This window comes from Vombatus ursinus, unplaced genomic scaffold (genome assembly GCF_900497805.2).
Source record: "Vombatus ursinus unplaced genomic scaffold, bare-nosed wombat genome assembly UNPS02014841.1, whole genome shotgun sequence".
In the NCBI taxonomy this organism is placed as follows: domain Eukaryota; kingdom Metazoa; phylum Chordata; class Mammalia; order Diprotodontia; family Vombatidae; genus Vombatus; species Vombatus ursinus.
Genome location: NW_020954619.1, coordinates 15,163,670 through 15,184,630, shown reverse-complemented (window position 1 = coordinate 15,184,630; position 20,961 = coordinate 15,163,670).

Here is a 20,961-nt window from a genome sequence, read left to right as displayed (position 1 = left end):
GAAGTATTAATATGCCTAAAGTGTCTAAATTCTAATATCCCTTTAGGAAATCGGGGGGGGGGGGGGAGTTTTCCTGATTGTGTTGGAAAGGGAGTTTGGCATTGGCTGGGGGAAGACTGGCCAGAACCCTTTGAAAAGCCAAGTTTGCTGATCCTGGAGACATTTGAAGCAGGGAGGAGTTTTGTGGAGCGTAATTCCTGGACCTCTGCCAGAGGGCAGTAAGGAGGAGGTGATTCTTTTCCCTTCTCCTCTCACACTGGAGCTACCAATGTACTGGGAGTAGCTGCATCCAAGAGGAAGCAAAGAAAGAGTCAGGGCCAGAAGAAACTTCCAGGAGCTCAACAGAAAGGGGAACCAACTATTCATTCAAGGGAGAATTAGCCCCAGACAGTTAGAAGTCAAACTGAGACTAAGAGTAGACCCTGAGAGTGTAACTCAGTTACCTGTCTGGCAGAGTCATGACACCCAGAGGAGAGCCTATCAGGGTGTCATGAGAAGAGAAAGGATCTCTGAACTTTTGTAGTAGAGGAGGTGTAAGGTCCTCTAGTCACATGGGTTCCCAATATGTTTGTCTCACTATCACTGTAGTCTTAAGTCTTTGCCCATTCTTCCCAAGGTAATTGTATATATTTGTGAGAGAATGTGCCCTAGGTTAATGGACTCGGGGTGGGGGAAAGGGGATTTTCTGTAGCTGTTGTTCCTACCGTATCATCTTTGTAAATATCTCTGCTTAGGATTAACTGTGTCTAATAGCTGTTAAAGATAAGCTCATTGCAGACTGGTGAGCAAGGCAGGGCAACACATTTATTAAGCAGTTACTATGTTCCTGGCACTGTGCTAAGCACTGGGAATACACCTATAAGCAAAAAGAAAGATGATCCTTTCCATCAAGGAGTGTGCATTCTAATGGGGGGAGACAACACACGAAAGGGAGCTGAAAAGCTGGGTTTGGGGCAAAGAAGATACTTGGGCTGGGGCCTGGTGCAGAAGTCCAAAGAGCAGTCTGGACATCGAGGAAGGCATGAAGGTTGGTCTGGGTCCCTCCCCAAAATGGAGGCACTGCTTCCCACTGGGTAAAAAGGACCTTCATGGCAGGGGGACATTCCAGGGTGGGAAGATCAGAGGGCAAATGGATATTCCAAGGTGATGAGGCCACGGTGCTGAGGGACGTTCCAGAGATTGTAGCTGAAGCATGGTGTTGACGTTTGGAAAGAGAGAAGCAGCGAGGAGGGGAATGAAGATATGAGCCATAGTTTTAGGGGTCTAGGAGCCCCTCAGAGGGCTCTTGAGCCTTGAGAGATAATAGTTGATGATATCTGCTAAATGAAGCAAGTTGGGGAAAGGAGAAAGAGGGAGGGAGGTCCCAAAGGAGATGTTGTACAGTGATACCATTGCCCAAAATCTATTTGGAATTTTTCTTTTGGAATTTCAAAGATAGCTAATTTACAGACCAGACAGGAAAATTAGACTCATTACTTTAGATTCACACTGTTTGGAGGCAATCACTGTTTTGCATATTTTGATCACCTACCTTATTAAGATTAACTGTTGTCTCTTTTCAGAAATCATTAAAGATTTGCTCCCATTGAGAATATTCAAAACCACATACCATGGGCTCCAAAGGCAGTTAGAAAAATGTCTTAAGCAATACTAGCACCCTCAGAACAGTGTGACACAGTGGAAGCAAAACTGTTCTAATATTTATAAGCTGTTTAACTTTCTGAGACTTGAATGTCAGATGCAGGTGGACCAGATGATCCTGAAGATCTAACACAGGTTTAAACTCTGTGATTCTATAAATTGTCCTTTATTTGTACAGGTTATAGTATTGTAAAAATTCATTTACAAATATTTAAGACCAAGAGCCATTCCCTGGTGGTCACAGGATGTGAATAAGCAGTTCCTAAAAGAACAATTGCAGCCTGTAAGTAGCCATATGAAAAATTGCTGCAAATCATTAATAACAAGAGAAAATGCAAATCACAACAATTCCAAGGTTTCACCTCACACCCAGCAAATTGGCAAAAATGACCAAAAATGGGAAGAGTCGATATTGGAAGAACTTTGGTGAAGCTATGAACTGGATCAGCCATTTTGGAAAACAATTTGAAATTATGCTAAGAAATCAACGAATCAATCAATAAACATTAAGTGCCTGCTATGTGTCAGGCACTGTGCTAAGTGCTGAGGATACAAAAAGAGGCAAAAGATGGTCCCTGCCTTCCAGAAACTTACAGTCTAAAGGGGGAAACAACATGCAAACAAATATATACAAAATAGGTTGAAGAGGAAGGTACTAGAATTAGGAGGGATTGAGGAAGGCTTCCAGTAAAAGGGAATTTACCAAGGAAACCAAAGAGGTCAGTAGACTGAGCAGAGAAGGGAGAGCATTCTAAGCATAGAGGACAGCTAGAGAAAATGCCTGGAGCTGAGAGCTGGAGTGTCATGTTTGTGGAACAGTCAGGAGGTCAGTGTCACTAGACTAGATTGAAGAGTGTTAGATAATAGGCTATAAGAAGACTAGAAAGGTAGGAGGTGACTAACTTATGAAGTGTTTTGAATGCCAAACATAGGATTTTGTTTTTGATCCTGGAGGCAATAAGGAGCCACTGGAGTTTATTGGGGGAGATGAGAGGGGGCTGGGAGGAACTTGTGTGACATGGTTAGACCTGTACTTTAGGAAAATCACTTTAGTAGTTTAGTAGTGATGGAGGGTGGATTGGAGTGGAGAGAGATTTAAGGCAGGCAGACCCAACAGCAGCCTGTTATAGTAATCCAGGTGTGAGTTAATAGAGGATTGAACTAGAGTGGGGCAGTGTTAGAGAAAAGAAGGGGGCATATTCGAGAGGTGTTGCAAAGGTAAAATCAACAGGCCTTGCCAACAGCTTGGCTATGGGGGTAAGAAATAGGGAGTATTCCAGGATGACTCCTAGGTTGAGAGTCTAAGGGACTGGAAGGATGTTAGGATGTTACAGTGTTAGGGAAGGGAAGAGGGGAGGAAAGTTTAGGGGAAAATATAATGAGTTCCATTTTAGATATAATGAGTTTAAGATGTCTACTGGATATCCAGTGAATAAAATACCCATACCTCTTGATTCAGAGATTTCACTGCTAAGCTTATGCCCTAAGGAGGTCAAAGGTATAAAGGTCCCACATACGCCAAACTATAATAGCACTTTTTATAGTATCCAAGAATTGAAAATAGTTATCCATCTCTTAGGAAATGGCTAAACAAAGCCATGGTACATGCTTGTAATGGTCTCTTCCTCCTCAGTAAGAAATTATAAAGATGAAAGATACAGAAAATCCTGGGAAGACTTATATCAGCTAAAGTGAGGATGATTAAAATCTTTCAGTCATCAATTACCTAATGAAGTAAGCTGAGCCAGTAATGCAATGTGTAGTATGACAACATTAGTATAAATGGAAAGAACAACAGCAACAAACAAACCTGAATCCTTTGTAATTATAATGATCAAGGTTGGCCATAAATTCCAGTGGCTTCCTGTCACCTCCAAGGTCAGATATAAAATCTTCCATTTGTCATTTAAAGGCCTTCATAACCTCCCCCCACCTCTGGCCCTTAATTTTCTAGTCTTTTATACCTTACTTCCCACCACGTACTTCTCCTTCCAGTGATGCTAGTCTCCTTGAACAAGATCCTTCATCTCCAGACCCCAAGCACTTTCACTGGTTGTCCTGCATGCCTGGAGCAATCTCCCTCCTCATCTCTGCCTCTTGGCTTCCTTCAAGTCCTAACTAAAATCCCTACGAGAAGTCTTTCTTGATCCCCCTTGTTGTTGTTCATCCTTTGAAGAAAACCCAAGATATCACAGAGTGATATCTTGACTGGTGTATGAATTGTGAGGCAGAGTTACCCAAAGTCATCAGCCTCACTCTTCCAGAGTCATTGAAGTCCAATGACAAAACAAAAGTCTACGATGGCCTGGGATGCAGTGGATGACCTTGGAGTCTTCCATGTCTAACCAGGCTCTGAGCATTCGACGGTGCCTACTTCAGTCACCTTCATGGCAGTTGTAACAAATTGTTCTCATTCACCCATTTAACAGGGGGAGGTCTTCACATACTTGGGGTTGACATCCCCCTAACTCACCAATGGGTTTGAGGCCTGTTGGTTACCCTCAGTCTGGTTTAGCACATCTGCCAAGATGGTTTTACCAGGGTGTGGCCACTGTGCGTGCTACAATTTCTTGGACACACAGGTGAGAGTTGAGTGAATCAGGTGGACACTGAAGGTGGATAAGCAGCCCTGAAAAGGGTTTTACAAGCCCCTAGACCAGAGGTGCTAGTCTTCCCTGAACATCCTATATACCCCTTACTGCTAATGCGTTTCTTGGATCTTTCATCTTTATAATTTCTTATTGAGGAGTAAGAAACCATTCCAAGCCTGTGCCATGCTTTGTTTAGCTATTTCCTAAGAGATGGATAACTACTTCATTTTCAATTCTTGGATACTATAAAAAGTGCTGTTGTAGTTTGGTATATGGGGACCTTTCTTTATACCTTTGACCTCCTTAGAGTTTAAGCTTAGCAATGAGATTTCTGAATCAAGAGGTATGGGGATTTTGTCTCCAATTTATCCTGTATAAATTTTCTTTGTACATAGTTGTTTGCCTGTTGTCTCCCTCGATAGACTCTGAGCTCCCTGAGAGTTGAGATTTGTCTTTTGCCTTCCTTTGTATCCCAGCACTTAGCATAGTGCCACCAGCCTGGAACATAGTAGGTGCTAATAAATGCTTATTGACTGAGGAAGAGAAGAGAAGAGAAAATATATGTCCTTCCTCTACTTTGCAGAAATTGGAGACTGTGGGTATGGGATGTTAAATATACTGTCATATTCTATTGACACATTGGTTAGGTTCACTGAATTACCTCTTTCATTTCTTTTTTATTGTAAAAAGGAAGTAAGGAAACAAGCATATATTAAATGCCAGCTACATGGCAGGCACTGTGCTAAGTGTTTTACAGGTATCTCATTTGATCCTAACAACAACCCTGGGAAGGTAAGTGCTTTTATTATCTTCATTTTACAACTGAGGAAACTGACACAGAAGGTTAAGTGACTTGCCCAGGATCAGTCAGTCAACAAACATTTAATAATTGCCTTCTGTGTTCCAGGCACCGAACTAAGCACTGGGGATATAAAAAGAGGCATAGGACAGACCCTGCCCTCAAGGAGCTCACAATCTAATGGTGGAAAAAACAATCAAACAAATATGTACAAACAAGCTATATACAGAGTAAAGAGGAAATAAGTAACAGAGGGATGGCACTAAAATTAAGAGGGATCTGGAAAGGCTTTCTGTAGAAGATGGGATTTTAGCTGGGACTTAAAGGAGGCTAGGGAAGGTAGAAGGTAGAAAGGAGGAGGAAGAGCATTCCAGGTATGGAGGACTGCCAGAGAAAACACCTAGAGCCAAGGTATGGGGTGTCTTCTTTGAGGAATAGCAAGGAAGCCAGCATCACTAGATTGAAGAATATTATGGCAAGGAGTACAATGTAAGAAGACTGGAAAGGTAGGAGGAGGCTATGAAAGGCTTTGAAAGCCAGAGGATTTTGTATTTGATCCTGGAGGCAATAGAGAACTGCTGGAGTTAAGCCTGGGCAGGGGATGAATTTGACATAATCAGACCCATATTTGAGGAAAATCACTTTGGTGACTGAATGGAGGCTGGATTGGAGTGGGGAGAGACTTGTGGCAGGCAGATACACCAGTAAACTACTGAAATAATCAAGGCATGAAGTGATTAGAGGACTGCTCAAAAGTGGTAGCAGAAAAGAGAAGGGCATGAATTCAAGAGATGTTGCAAAGGTGAAATTGACAGGTCTTGACAACTGCTTGGGCATGGTAGGGTGAGAGATAGTGAGGAATCCAGGATGACTCCTAGGTTGCAGGCCTGAAGGATAGGAGGATGGTATTGCCTTCTACAGTAATAGGGAAGGTAGGAAAGAGGAAGAGTTTAGGGGGAAAGATAATGAGTTCTGTTTAGAACATATCGAACATCCTGTTTGAGATGTTTGAAAGGCAGTTGGAAATGGGAGTTTGCAGATGATAATTAAATCCATGGGAGGTGATGAGATCACCACCTGAAGTAGTATAGAAGGAGAAGAGAAGACCCAGGACAGAACCCTGAAAGACACCCATTGGTAGAGGACATGATCTGGAGGGGAATCTAGCAAAGGAGTCAGAGAAGGAGCAATCGGATCATTAGGAGACCCAAAGGAGAGGGTAGTGCCCTTCAAACCCAGACAGAAGAGAGCATCCAGGAGGAAAGAGGGATCAACACTGTCAAAGGCTGCAGAGAGGTCAGAGAAAGAGGACTGAGAAAAGGCATTGGTCACATAGCTACTAAGTGTGTGAGGCTAGATTTGAACTTCGATCTTTCTGACTCTGGGCCTAGTGCTTTACCTACAGTGCCACTTAGCTACTGAGTGCCTGCTAAAAGGGATTTGATACTTGGTTATAACAGTGTGTATATCTGGAACTGACAATGAAGATGTACCAGAAACTAGGTCCAGTTTTGAAAAGGGGGAAGAGAGGGGGCTGGATTGCTTTTGGGAAATTGCAGAGCTCTTTTATTGACCTCCTACCTTCCCACAAAAGCAACGGTCCATCTTTTCAAGAATACTTACTGGTATTGCTATTTGGCAGTATATAGCTTATATTCAATAAACAGCTTAATAAAATAAACATTTATTAAGTGCCTACCAGATATTGTGCTAAGCAGCAGGGATACAAAGAGAAGCAAAAGACAGTCCCTCCTTCATGGAGCTTACACTCTAAAAGAGGAGACAACATGTAAACACATACATACAAAGCAAGCTATACACAGGATAAATACAAAACAATTAGCAGTACATCGTTGTTTGCATGTTGTCTCCTCCATTCAAATGTGAGCTCCCTGAAGGAAGGGGCTATATATTTACCTTTTTTTTATATTCCCAGTGTTTAGTATGGTGCCAGGCACATAACTAAAGCAAAGGCAAGGTATGTGTATTTAATTACAGATTAGAGCCTTGGACATATACATATCATAGGTAATAAGTAGAATTGTATGAGAGGCTTTATGATATAGGGGACAATGGCTTGACCTTAGAATCCTTATTGAACACATATTGACCACGTGTTTTTGGAGCAGTCTCTTGGCCTGTCAGTGTCCCAGGCAAGTCTTTAAGACAATAATTTGCACAACAATTAGTCCCCTGAAGTTCTCTGCAACTCTAAAATCACAAAACAAAACAAAACGACAACAACCAAAAAAAAAAAAAAAACCTAGAGCAAGGGCCAAGAACTCCATAATCTTCCAACTAGTGTGAAGTAGTTGCTGAAATTCCAAAGCAGACCATTAACCACCCCTTACCCTCATCTCCCCCCCCCCCCCCAGGAAAGGCCTCTTTTAAGGAGGAACTCTTTAGGCAAACTTTGAAAGAGGCCAAGGATTCTAAAGGGTAGTCATGAAGAAGAAAGGAAGCAAGTATTTATTAAGCACCTGTTATGTGCCAGGCACTATGCTAAGCATTTTACAAATAATATCTCATCTTACCCTCACAACATTACTCAGAGATAGGTTCTATTATGATCTCCATTTTACAGTTGAGGAAACTGAGGCAAAAAAAAAAGTTAAATAACCTGCCCCATGTTACACAGCTAGTAAATGTATGAGGTTGAATTTGAACTCAGGTCTTCCTGACTCCAGGTTCAGCACTCCACCCACCATGCCACCCTGATGAGATGAGAATACATTCCAGGTATGTAAGACAGGTAGCATAGATGCATGGAGATAAGTGTTGAGTGTGAGGAACAGCAAGGATTCCAGTTTGGCCAAAGTGTAGAGCAGGTGAATGGGGAATAAGTCTAAAATGGTAAGTGAGAGCCACATTGTGAAATGTCTTAAACACTAAACAGAATAGTTTGTATTTAATCCTAGAAGAAATTTGAGGAGGATCATTTGAGCAAAGGAGCAGCATGGTCAGACCAATACATTAGGAATATCATGTTGGCAGCCATAAGTTCGACTATATGCTAACATGAAAGGAAAGAAGAGTAGAACAGAAGGCCATTGAAGAGCCAAGTGAAGAATGGGGGCAAACTGAAGTTACTACTTAAAAAAATGGAATACCTTCTTATTGTTCTCTGTCACCTCAAACAGAGGGGAATAGGAAGCCAAATGCCCTCTGATTTGGGGATATACATTCAGACAGATTGCAGGAGTATCACCAATCACGAACTGATAATGGTGGGGTACTTGAAGTGATCTGAAATGTAAGGGTACAAATAAAAGCCAAGACATTTTACCTTTTATATTTTGTTCAGCTTTTGAGATCTATCATCTCAACCATGGAGACTTGACCAAATCAAGATATTCCAAAGCCTGTTTATTAGATTACTGCTAAAAGCGTGATCCCAGATATAGTTAGAAAATAAATCATCTTACAGTAATTCTAAAACAAAAGAAAAAACTATACCAATGTTGCTAATTTACCTTCAACATAAGAAAATTCTTGATTAAGAACTGGAAGAGAAACTTTTTTTTTATTTCAGAAAATGGAAAAGAAAGGAGTAAATAATTTTTTTAACAGCAGTCATCAAAAACCTAGGTTTAGAAATTTGAAAACAAGTTTTCTACTTTCTACAATAGCTTTTTAAGAAGTTTTGTAATCCCTTTTTTTTGTATGATTTTAGAAATTACATAGTTACTTATTGTGAAAAACATAATTGGAATATTGACACTGAGTCTTAGGTAATGAATTAAATATGCTTTCTCACTACTTATGTATCATGAATTAAAACATGAAGTAAATGTAGGTGATCTTTTTTTTACTATTGTACTATCACATGTGTTTAAGGAATCTTACCTTTAAGCATTCTCTCTCCAGATATCTGAAATACATGTGGATCTTTCATTACTTTAAAAGTAGTGAGTGGTTATATGATCTTTCTGTAATACAAAAGGGAAAAAAATAGACACAAGGTGTTTTGTATATGTGGGTTATGTGTCAGTTTCAAATTAAAAACTATGAAGAACTGATACAAGATATTAATATTTTAGTATCTCAGAATCTGATGTAAACAATTGCTAAGAACCTGTTATTGTGTACAGTCAACAAGAAAAGAATTCTCAGTAAACTGTTAATGTTTGAAACTTTGAAATACCTGAATTTTATTTAATGCTATAGGTGATAGGCAAGTAACAATCAATCAGTAAATATTTATTAAGCACCCACTATATGCCAGACACTGTCCTAAGTGCTGGGGATACAAAAAGATGTAAAAGACAGTCCCTACCCTCACGAAGCTTACAGTCTAACTGGGAGACAAAATGCAAACAAATATATACAAAGCAAGCTATCTACAAGATAAATAGGAAATAATTAACAGAGGGAAGGCACTGGAATTAAGAGGGGTTGGGGAAGGCTTCACCAAACAATCATGTTTTATATGTTTTATGTAGTGATTTTAAAAGCTTACTTTTGGCTTTTATGGCCATAAATTACAAACGTCTAAATAGTATTTACATTATTTCCTCAGATATTTCTGTGATACTAAATACCATCCAAATATATGTCGACATTGTAAATTGTAGAGGATCTGATGTTTCCCCAAGTACTGAATGTTTTTCACTTACATTTTTAATTTATTTTGGAATCAAAAGGCATTTGGAAAATTTGTTTATGGTTTCCTCCCTCCCCCCAAAAAAAGTCCAAGATGACTAGAAACCATTATACATTTCCTAGTTCAGTACTGCTTATTCTTGAATAAAAAATAGCATTTAAGAAATCTCACTTTTTAGTAACTTCAAGAGATCTGATATATATACTGTAGGCCAAGAACAAACTCCAAAACCTGAAACATTTTCAGAAAGAATTTTATTAGGTCATTTCAGCAAAGGAGAGAAGGAAAAAAAAGGACATATGCATATATATGCACACATATATACATGTATGTATACATATATTTATATTTATGCATGCATGCATACATATGGCTTACTTGATTTAATAGGGCAAAAGATTAAGGAAACATTCATTTCCAAGAGGTGCTTGGAAAAGAGTAAAACGGTTAGGAGACTACTTGTAAGTCTGACTTTTCTGTTTCCTCTGGGTAGGGATGCTTAATTCTTTTTTGGTAGGTTCCACTACAGTATCTCCATGCATGCAGCACTATTTCCAAGTACATGGGTAGCTTTTCCAGGCTAGTATATCTTGTATTTAACATGCATTGACTTGATTTGATAATCATTTTAATTTATTTTTTTCACTTTTGTGAGATGTCTGTTTGATTTGTCAAAACAAGATATTCATTTTGTTACCAAAATTCTTAGTATGTTTGAGCAAGTGGAGAACCAAGTTTAAGATTATTTCATTTCCTTAAATGTTTGAAGTTCTTCATTAGTACAAAATGATTAAAAGTTCTAGAACAGAATTCTACCAATTATTCAGCACAGGCAATCAGAACACATGTATTATTGAATATTATGATTCAAGGATATAATTAAATTTTTGAGGTACCTGCTGGACACCTCCACTAATTTATTCTATATCTTAATTTTAATGAGACAGGAAGCATTTACAAATAAATGCCAATCCATAGTTTAAGGTAGGGGGTTTGGGAGGGAAATGAATAAATTAAATTACTTAATAATGTAGAATCACCGAGTACTGAACTCAGCCACATTCAGATCCATAGTCTTGTTCTATATGATATTGTCACGTACCACTTTGCATCTACAGATTAATTTCCTCTTTGATAATATTCTAACTTTTACTTAAACAATAATCAGTAAAATAATTGTTGGCTTGAGAGCAGATGGCAAGAGGTCTAAAGGTGATATTGTTATGTCTGTAACATATCCCTCATATCTTATTTTAACTTCTCTTCAATTAAATTGTAAAGTCAAACACTGCAATAGTGATTGCCAGAATTCCTGCTTCAGATTGACCTTATTATCTGGGGTGGATTTTTTAAACTGAAAAGTTTAGGGTTTTTTGTTTTTTTTAAGCTCTTAAGAAAAAAGAAAAGAAAAACACCAGTGTAAAAACAAAAGGAGTCTGTGCCTGCTTAGGAAGTGGAACTATCACGTAGAAGGAAATGATCTTGCTTTATGAATAAGAACTCAAATGGATTTAAAATTAAAGCAGTGAATTGGCATGCTCAAATGCTCAAAAATAAGTGAAAATTAAGATAGGCTGTAGAGGAAAAGTATTTTTTTCTGAATGTACTATTTGCAAATAAAATTTTTTCATTTTTGTCTAATTCTTTTTTTTTTCTTTAAGCAGTGATGGAAATGTTGAGTAAATATTTCCTTGACCAAAATAATTGCAAGATCTTTAGACTTAAACCATAGCTGATGTGTTTTAGAAGAAAAATTTTCAGTTTGTGACTCAACAGAGTCACAGAGTATCAGTTCTTCTTGAAATGCAGATCCATTTACTAATGCATCCCAGGAGTTATCTAAGTTATCTAAGTTATCTCAATTCCACCTCACATTGCTTCTTTCCATATTAAACAAAACCTTGCTTCAGTCATTTGTAAATAAGTTTTCCCTTAAGTCTTCCACATATATGATATGATAGATTTAGATAGCATGTCCAAGGATTTTTACCCTTTGATCCGTTAACTTCTAAATATATATATATGTATATATATTGATAACTATTTCAATATAATAGGTTACTTTTGTAATTCTATTTTATTTTATTCACTTAAGAACATCATTCTGAGAAGAGGTCCATAGGCTTCACTAGATTTGCCAAAGGGGCCCATGACACCCAAAAAAGATTAAGAACTTCTGATCTAATTTGCCCCCACTCTTAGTTTATGGATGAGGAACCTGACACCCAGAAGTCAAATGACTGCCCAAGGTCACACAGGTAGTAAGTAGCCAAATAGGGATTTATTTGAAGTTAAGACCTCTGACTCCAGACCCAGCCTTCTTTCCACTATCCCACAGAATAGTGACATTGCAGAGATGTGAGGGAAATAATCTCTCCATTAATTGCTGCCAGTATATTTAGAGGAGGAATGCTATTTTGAAAATACGCTTCATATTTGCTTGTTCTATATGAGGGCTCTCTCATAGAAATCACCTGATTTAGAAATTGAGAAGTACCAGTTTAGCATAATTAAAGGGGAATCTACAGATTTTATGAAAGAATTGTGTTGGGAGTCAAGTTTGATTCTAGCCTCTACTCTGCTACTAACCAGTGTTGTCACCTTGGGCAAATAAATTCACCTTTCTCTGGGTCTCAGTTTCTTCAACTGTAAAATGTTGGTATTGGACTAGATTACCTCTACAATCACTTTCCAGCTCTAACAGTCTATAATTCTAAACATCACCCTTGGACTCCATAAAATCCTGCTCAAGGTAATTATTCCTTTTCTTTCATTCTCCATTTGTGAAATTAAGATGAAAACAAGGCATTTACAAGCCCATGCTGCTAGTTCTTGAGAAGAAAGGAATTGTGCAAATTAAAGGCTCTTTTTTTTTTAAATGACCTGAAGTGTAAAGATCTTTTTGAGGGGAAGGGGGAGGTAAGAAGGAAAGGTTCATTTAGAATAACATTTTAATTAGGTAGAATTTTTTTTTCCCATTTTCCTCCTAAGTGCTGTCTTGCAGATTCTGTGTACTGCAGTAGACCCGATTTATTTGGTCTGTGGGTAAAGAATTTTGACTGAACCCCACCCCCTGACATGGAGGAACTTGATACTCTTATGAATAAGATTTTTTTTAAAGCACCTAAGTAATTATCTGGAATTTTTACATAACCCTCTGTGGTTTGCCTTTGATCCACAATCATTAATATCATTAATAGAATATCTTAGAGTACATGTGAATTTCAAACTAAGTTTTTGGCAAGAGACTGAAAGGAAGTAATGCTTTTAAAATATTTTGGCTTGGGATTGTCATCTTAAGTGACTCTTTGGGAAAACCAGGAGAACTCGACATTCCCACAGGAATTACCTAGGAAGAGATTCTGACCCCTTATTTTTAAACTGGTTGTGAGTCTTTACATTTACAACCAATATGTATTTGGCTCCATTTTGTCTTGTTACTAAACATAATCTATGTAAGTGTCTTCAAAAATTGGCCAGGTTATTAGCTGACATGACATTTGCTTCAGGTTTTTCTCTCAGGAATTAGCCCAGAAGAAAATCTCTGCAGGCTTCTGAGGCGTTCAAACCCCAGAAGGCCATGTGTACCCTGGGCGAACAGAGGGCTGACCTATCCAGGGGAAAGGTCAGTGCAGCACACAGGACTAAAAGGGAGGGAAAAAAAGCAGCTCCCCAGCAGGGAGTTTGACTTGCTTGAGGGCAGAAGAGCTTTTGTAAATGAGTTTTCAGTCTCCCACGCTCTCTAACTGGCTACTCCAGACCAGTCCAGTTTCTCCTCTAGCACACATTCACTAGCTTTCCTCTTCTCTCACACACTTTATCTTTATCTGCCACTGGCACTTAGGAAGACTGGCATTAACTTGATCAAGGGGGGATGGGGGAGAAGGAGAACTTAGGTTTTCCCTGGACTTAGGATTTTTTAGTTCTTTCGTACAACCTGTAACTGGTGGGAGTAACTATGGGAACTCTTTCCTAAATCCACTATTAATACTTGGGAGGATTAATACCAAGCTCATCCATTCCTGTTGTCAGAGGGAGAAGGTGCCATTGTCTATTAGGATGACCTCCAGTCAGGATGTGAGAAACCATGCCCTGGCTTCTGTGAATGTTCTCAGTAGGAGAGACCAAGAAAACCTCTCTAATGAAGCTGGAGTGTATCGGGGCTTGTTAAATGTGTGTGTCAGTGGGGGGGGGGGGGTTAAGGAGGGGTGAATGGGGAGTACTTGGCTCTTGAGCACTCTTTAAAATTCTTCCCTGGCAGTGCTTTCTCCAGTGTCATTCTCATCAACACAGTGACCATAAAGAGAAAAAGTATAACCCAAAGATTCCTCTGGGAAGAAGGAGCCTACAACAGCTGGAAAAGTATTTTCAAACTGTTCCCTAGGGAAAAGTGCCCCTTCAAACTGAGCAGGGAATTCTACAGAGGTAGATCTTTCAAGATTACAGAGGATATATTTGGAGGATAGTGGGACACTCAGGCTGGAAGAACCTGCTTGGTTAGACCCAAAGGCTTTAGAAGAAAATGATGACTCATTTTCATACACCTGTGAATTTTCTAAGAACAAAATTGACTTCATTTTTCTTTATATTTTTCAGCTTGCAAATTCATACCCTGTACCATTGCCTTCTTGCCTTAGAATTTCCTAGACTCTGAACTCCTAATTTTGGTTTCTATATTTCATGTTTGTTAGTGATTCAACTTGGACATTATGATGTGTTGTACCAACAATATGGACTTGAGAGAAATCCTACCCACCTTTTGCAAGCTGGATATGGCTTCCCAGGTGAATTGCCTAGGCCTATTCTCAGAGATCAGGACTTGATAATGAAGAGCAGTCTAGGTCTGGACTTCAGTTTCTTCATCTGTAAAATGAAAGTAAAGTGTTAGATTAGATGATCTCTAACATCTCACCTAGTTATAAAGTTTTATAATTTTATGACACTAAGATGCTAAAAATCCTTGAAATTGTCCTTGTGAATCAGGGAGCTCTGGAATTATCTGGGCCCAGTTAACAGCTTCTTCTGCATGGATTGTTTAAAAGTTATTATTACTAAAAACATTGAGGAAAGGAAGCATTCTATTTAATCAGTGAGCAAAGATGTATGTGTGTAAGTACTGCTTTCATCTAAGGATCTCAGGGAATTTCTTGATCATTATATTGTTGAACATGACAACATTTTTTTTTCTTTTTTTCTTTTTTTTTGGCTAGGCAATGGGGTTAAGTGACTTGCCCAGGGTCACACAACTGGTAAGTGTTAATGTGTCTGAGGTCAGATTTGAACTCAGGTCCTCCTGAATCCAGGGCTGGTGCTCTATCCACTGCACCACCTAGCTGCCCCCATAAAATATTTTCAGTTAATTACAAATCAGTTATCATCTTTGTTTTATAGAGAGAAAACTGGGCTGAAGGCATATATATACCTTACTCATAAATCTTCAGTAGGACAATGTAAGTTCAGAAAAAAAAACAAAACAAAACATTGAGCTCACCGTAATAGAGGTAGGAAACAAAAGGACTTTATTTAATTTTAGTTATTTTGTGTCACAATATAACCCACCCATATTGGTATTCCCAACCTGTTGGTTGGGTTGGGAATGCAAATTTTCAGTGATGTTTTTGAGACCCTAATACTTAATTCTGGGTCTTGAATTTTCTTCAAATGAATATCATACTGCTTATAAGATGCTAATCTGATTCCCAAATTAGCCAAACCTTTTTTATTTCTAAAAAAGTATAGTGACTATGCCTAGCTGTTTTTTTCCAGAAGACGCAAAATTGTCTTTGTTTCTTATGAGAACAACAGCTATTGTGTGTGTGTGTGTGTGTGTGTGTGTGTGTGTATCCATCCTGTTTTACATCACCTTCATGTCAAAATGTAGTTTCCCTCCCTTAGCCACCAGGACATCCCTTTTAAGGTGTCCATTTTGATAGCTGGAATGTCAATTTACATTGGAATCTAACTATCGTCAAGTGATCCCCAATTTCTTATCTTTGGTGCTCATATTGAATCAAAGGATGCTTAAGAGAATCCTTACCTTGCCTTTCTTTATCCTCTATCCATCATGGTATAACAAAAGGAGCACTGAACTTAGAGTGAGAAGACCTGGATTCAAAGGCAGGCTCTACTCCTTATTACCTGTGCAACCATGAGCAAGACACAACCTCTCTGGGCCTTTCCATTTCTGTAAAATAAAAAGAGTTGCACCCAATGATCTCAAAGGTCCCTTCTAGCCCCAATTGTCTATGAGTGAAAGTGTAGAAAGAGAAAGTAAAACCTGTTCCCTAGCAAAACATCCTCCAGGGAACATGAAATGGGGCTTTTTTTTTAATGACATATAGCAACTCCAGGCATTCTTTAGTTAAATCTAACTACAACAGCTGCTTGAATCTGTGAGGGTAACCATGTAAAGTGCACATGGAGAAGGTTTAAGCTTTTGCTCTGGCTCCCTCAACTCCCTTTTCCTTGTTCCAGTCACATTTTCCTTCCTCTGCCAGAGCATTGTAACCTCCCCCACTCCCAATCCCTAGCCATGTATTCTGTTTCTCATTTCCAGCCTTTGACAGTGCTTTGTGCCTTGAATTATTTCAAAAGGACTTTTGAAAGCAACACTAAAAATCCAAACGGAACCCCCAGAAGAACATCTGATTGGAAACGTCCTAAAGTTTAAGGAACTATCATTTTCTCTCTATGATTTAGGGATGTTCTGAGTCATTCAGCATTGGTGCCTCTGTACACAAAAAAACTTGCATAACATTTAACTCCAGACTTCTCGGATGTGATAACTGGTTAACGATGGTGTGTGTGATACATTTCTGCTCCAGCAATGTCAGGTGTGAGAGAAGGGGTCAATTGCACAGGGGAGGCAGCTCTCCAGTAAACCTGCAATTATGGAGTTTCTCTGATTTCCACCAAGGGTGCGGAGTGCACATCCTGGAAGTGGTAAGTGGTTTACGGGGATCACATTCAAGCAATTTAGTTTTAGTACTTTTAAATGCATAGTTGATCCACCAGTGATAATCTGCTAGTTACTTGCTCAAAGGTAGAAGCCAGAGTGCCTAGGGAATATGAGATTATGCCTAATTATATTGGAGGTCACCTGAAAACATAGTAAAGCTCATCACTACATCTCTGTCTTTCCATAAGGAGCAGTCCTACCTAATGGAGCAGTGTGGCTATAGGAAGAAGTGGGGGACTTTTTATTTCCTCTTCCTGCAATTCAGTTTCTACTTATATGAAACTGTAACCAATAGGCAATATGAAGCAAGAGAATGAGGGGAAACTAGACAAAGGGCAAAGGCTTAGCCTACTTCGGGTCTGGAAAATACCTTCTTTCCCTTTCCCCCATTACCTTCATAAGACTGGTAAGTAGTGTAGCTGTTGGGCAATCCCTGAGAAGTAGAAAGCCTGCAACTTGGTGTTCCCCATGCAAAGCAGGGAATTTTAGAAGGCTGAATAAAAATCTGTCTACCACTGGGAAGGTGTCCCACGTAGTCAACAGAATTTCAGAGTCGGAGGTTACCTTGGGAAATAGCAAGGCTAAACCTCCTTCACCCCACCCTTCCAACACAGTTAATTATTGCATGAAGTTCTAAGTGATTGTGACCTCTTGGAGTACTTATAGACATCTTTCCATTGATTATGAATTCCAACTGGTGCCTCTTAGTTTAAAGGCCTTTGAAAACATTGCCAAGAAGAAGGACCCAGCCCAAAGCTGGCAAATTCCCAGGCAGAATGGTAAGTGGGAAAAGCACTAGCCTGAGCACCAAGAGACCAGGGTTCTAACTGGGCACTGAAAATAAGCTCTCTGGGTTTCAGTTTTCTCTTCTATAAAAGGAGGGATTTCTTAGTTTCCATGCAGTTCTAATAGTTAGCCGTTCTAAATTAAAGGCTTTCCAACTGTACAGTGCCCAGGGATTATAAAATGGCACTTTTTATTTATCAAATGAGAAGTGTGAAAAGACTAGAATTTTATGTTGGATGCTCAAATAAAGTTATTAGGCAAACCAGCCACAAAACTACATTTGCCCTATAGGATTTGGGTGAGGCAACCAATCCATCCATGGTCTGGACAGGTGGGTATCTCTTCCAACAAAGCTGCTACTTTGATGTTGCTGGAATCTCTCTTCGTCATCTTTGGGGAGAGCAAAACATTCTAAATACTCTGGTATGAATTGGGAAGGTGGGAGAAGAGACTCAGCGCAAGGTTGGGGCTGGACTTTAAAGCCTGTGTTCCCAACAGTTAATTTCCCTGACGTGACACTGGACCCATCCATAATAATACATAATTTGAGACTTGTAAAAGCTCCCTTGGACTTGAAAGAAAGGCACTGCTAGCCAGCAAAGTCGTGCCCTGCATGCAAGAGCAAGCAAGGCTGGTTTAATGTATATCAAAAGCAAAGTGAGCCTCACCCATTTGTACAGGATTTCAGAGAGGGCTGCCCATTCAGTTGCTTAGGCCTAAAGCTCCATATATTCTTTCTCTGGCTACTAGGCAACAATATTGCTACTGATTTATAAGCATCACCCACTCCTGGCTTTTCCTTTTCTGTAATAATCATTTAGAGGCAATTACTCACAAAAGGAAGTTCGTTATTTTTAATAGACACAGGAATACCTTGGGGATTTGAGATGATGCAATGTAGCTACCTTAATGGTTTCTAAACTTTGTTTTAAGGTTTCTGGGTCCCAGAATGCTCAAATGCCCATCTATAAGACCTCAGGAGTCCCTTTCTTCCTAGAGATAACTAGCTTGCCTGTTGCCTTGTTAAAGCCTTACAAAATCTGATCTGGATGTTTAGCGTATTGTGGGGTGGAAAAAAAAAAGTTAAGGAAAATAATTTTGTTGTTTTTGCAAACTATCTATTTAAAAACACAACCTCAGGAAGCAGATTTCTGTTCCAATTCTTGGATGAATCAGAGTTTACAAAGTATAAATACACATTAGCAGTAGGAGGCTTCCCATAACCAACTTGCTTGTATGTCTTCCCAGACCAGTAACCTCTGAACTCTTAAAGTTCTCTTTCCCAGTAGGGTCAACAAAATGGATCCAAATCTCTGGAAAAAAAAAAATTGTCACTCCATGTCTCAAACCACTGTAAAACCATAACGCACATTGAACTCTGTACTTAACTGGATTTTTTTTTTTAACCAGTCATACCCGAGCAGATACATAAGCCATACCACACCACCTTAGGATGCATAGATATAATAAGTTTTGAAAGTCAGGAAATTCCAAAGTATAAACAACTTGGAATATATCAGAAGGACAGAGGGAGGGAAAAGATGCTTTAAAAAACAGGCTGCTGCATTCAGATGTGGTATTTGGATTACCTGATCATTTCTTTTGGCTAATAAACATTCCAAAACAACAATTAGATACACTGACCATTGAGCAGGGAGTGGTCTGTTTTGTTGAAGTCAAATTAGATGGCCATGCAGCCCCACTGGAATCTGTCTTGTGAGCTATTTTAACCAGACTTTATCAAACAGAAAGAAAAAAAAAATCTTAAGAACTCTGGATAATGGTACACTTTACAAAATATGAAGCACGAATGTGAACTAAACTGCTTTATTCATAGAATCCCTTATTTGAATCTCAAAAAGAACAGGCTTCTCTATTCTCTAGCTCCATTCCTTTATTTTACAAATTAGGAAAATAAGGCCCAGAGAAATGGAAATGACTTTCTCTGGTACACTAAGTAGTGACAGAACCAGAATGAAAACACAAGTTCTCCTACTCCAAAAACAGCTTAAAGCTTATTGGAAGTATGTGTTGCATTCTATGACACTTTTTTCCAAATGTGCCCTAGAATCGATCCGATTGAAAACTCCTTGACTTTTCTTTTTTGTCAACGAACTTGACATCCCTTTTCTATAGTTTTCTTTATATAATGGCACTCTTCCAGCCTTGTTTATTCCTTTCTTCTTCTTCACTAACTCTTCAGCCTAGCCAAACTGGACTATTAGGGTTTCCCCAAACTCCGCACAAAGCCTCCCACGTCCAGGCACAGGTTGTCTCATGCTCTCAGAATGAACGTCTTTCTTAGAATACTTCTCTTCAAAGCTGAGCTTACAGCGCACCCTTGAAAAGCCTTTACTGAACCCCAACCCCATCAACTGATAATGCTCTCTTTTTTCTCAGTTTTCCACTTACTTACTTATTGTGTCAGGTTGTGTCCTGTTAACAGAATGAAAATTCCTTGAGGGTAGGAATGGTATGGTTTGGTTGGCCTTTGTATCCTTAGCATTGACTTGGTGATGGCTCCAGTGGCCTATCCAGCCTCCTGAATTGATCAGTTAAGCCTTTTTATGACTGTAAGACACCTCAATAAATGAAACACTGACCATGAGCCCCAAGTTGAATATTGGCTTTTTTGTGGCACATACATACATAACATGCTAAGGTGGTATAATAAGAACAAGTGGTACAAAATATTTTCCCCCAAAGTCTAAGACACACAAGTAGCTCTAGTATTAAAAAGAAAGTGGGCTCTAGCTTAGTGAGCACATATGGCAAAGGGGTATTTTACAGTTTCTGATTGGATGGAAGTCCTTTTCTTCCTTTGTGAAACTCTCAGGAAGTTGTTATGTGTACAGCCCTTTACTTGGCTCCCAAGATAGAGGGTCCTTGTAGAGTCTTGAAACTGCTTTTTCTCTGGCTGTCTAATTTACCCTACGGCCACTGCTACCATCGCCAACTGGAAGTTCATATCCCTTGACCTTTCAAAGGTCATAAGGCTTTCCCTTTGGTCAAGGTGTAGGGGAAGAGAATAAGGCCATAATCTGACCACCCACCCTCCTATCCCCCCCAAGTGATTCTGTCTCAGACACTTAGCCGGGATTATTTCACCACTAGACTGGCCTGTTATTAGAATATTGGGTTCTAAACTGGCTTGCTGTTTTATCCAAGTTCCATAGGATGTGACTGATTCTCTACAACCAATTTTAATACATTGCCTGCATTGTACTTTCTTAGTGGCTAGGAAAGCATTTCACTATTTCCAAATTAAGGACTTTTCTATACTTAGTTTATCCCTTTGATTGTTTGAGGATAGGGAACAAGTATTTTTTAGCACCTACTTACTATGTGCCAGGCACAGTGCTAAGTGCTTTACAAGTAATACCTCATTCAATTCTCCCAACAACCCTTTGAGGTAGATGCTATTTTAATCACCATTTTATAGATGAGAAAACTGAGGCAGACAGAGGTTAAGTGACTTGACCAGGGTCACATAGCTCGTACACATTTGAGGCTGGATTTGAACTCAGGTCTTGCCAACTCCAGGCCCAGGGCTCTATCCCCCAAGCCACCTAGCTGTCTTTGA